This window comes from Sinocyclocheilus rhinocerous, unplaced genomic scaffold (genome assembly GCF_001515625.1).
Source record: "Sinocyclocheilus rhinocerous isolate Xijiao unplaced genomic scaffold, SAMN03320098_v1.1 scaffold2420, whole genome shotgun sequence".
Lineage (NCBI taxonomy): Eukaryota > Metazoa > Chordata > Actinopteri > Cypriniformes > Cyprinidae > Sinocyclocheilus > Sinocyclocheilus rhinocerous.
In genome coordinates this window covers 215,494-216,141 of record NW_015629430.1, presented here as the reverse complement: position 1 = coordinate 216,141, position 648 = coordinate 215,494, and positions in this window count along the sequence as shown.

The window sequence follows — 648 nt, the reverse complement described above, 5'->3', positions numbered from 1 at the left end:
GGATTCACAGATGAACAGAAAGCTCAAAAGAACAGCATTTATTTGAATCAGAAATCTTTTCTAACATTATAAATATCTTTACTGTCACTTTTGATCAGTTTAATGCATCCTTGATTAATAAAAGTCATAATTTCTTTTAGAAAAATTGCACTGATCCCAAAATCTTAGATATTATTAAATAATATATATATATGTATGTAATTGTATTTTTATTTTAGTGATATTTTATTTTAAGTAACATTTATATTTGTTTTATATTTAAATGAATTTTGTTGAAATTTTTTATTATATTAAATTAAATTATATATTATATTGTATTATACTATATTATTTTTTTATATATTTTTTGTAGTTTTAGTTAATGACAATAACCCCGATTTTGTGTGTGTGTGCGTGCGTGTGTGAGTGTGTGTGTGTGCGTGTGTGTGTGTGTGTATGTGTGTGTGTGTGTGTGTGTGTGGCAAAAGAGCCGTTTCCCTGAGGCTTTAGAAGAATATCGGATTCAATCTGTTCAGCTTTATCTGAGGCACAGAGCTTTAGGTTTCTATCTCCATCCATTCTAGTCGCTTTAAATTTGAGCTGAGCATTTCTACTGGTTACAGGAGCAGTGAAACTCTAAAGAAAACATTCTTATTAGTGATTAAACAT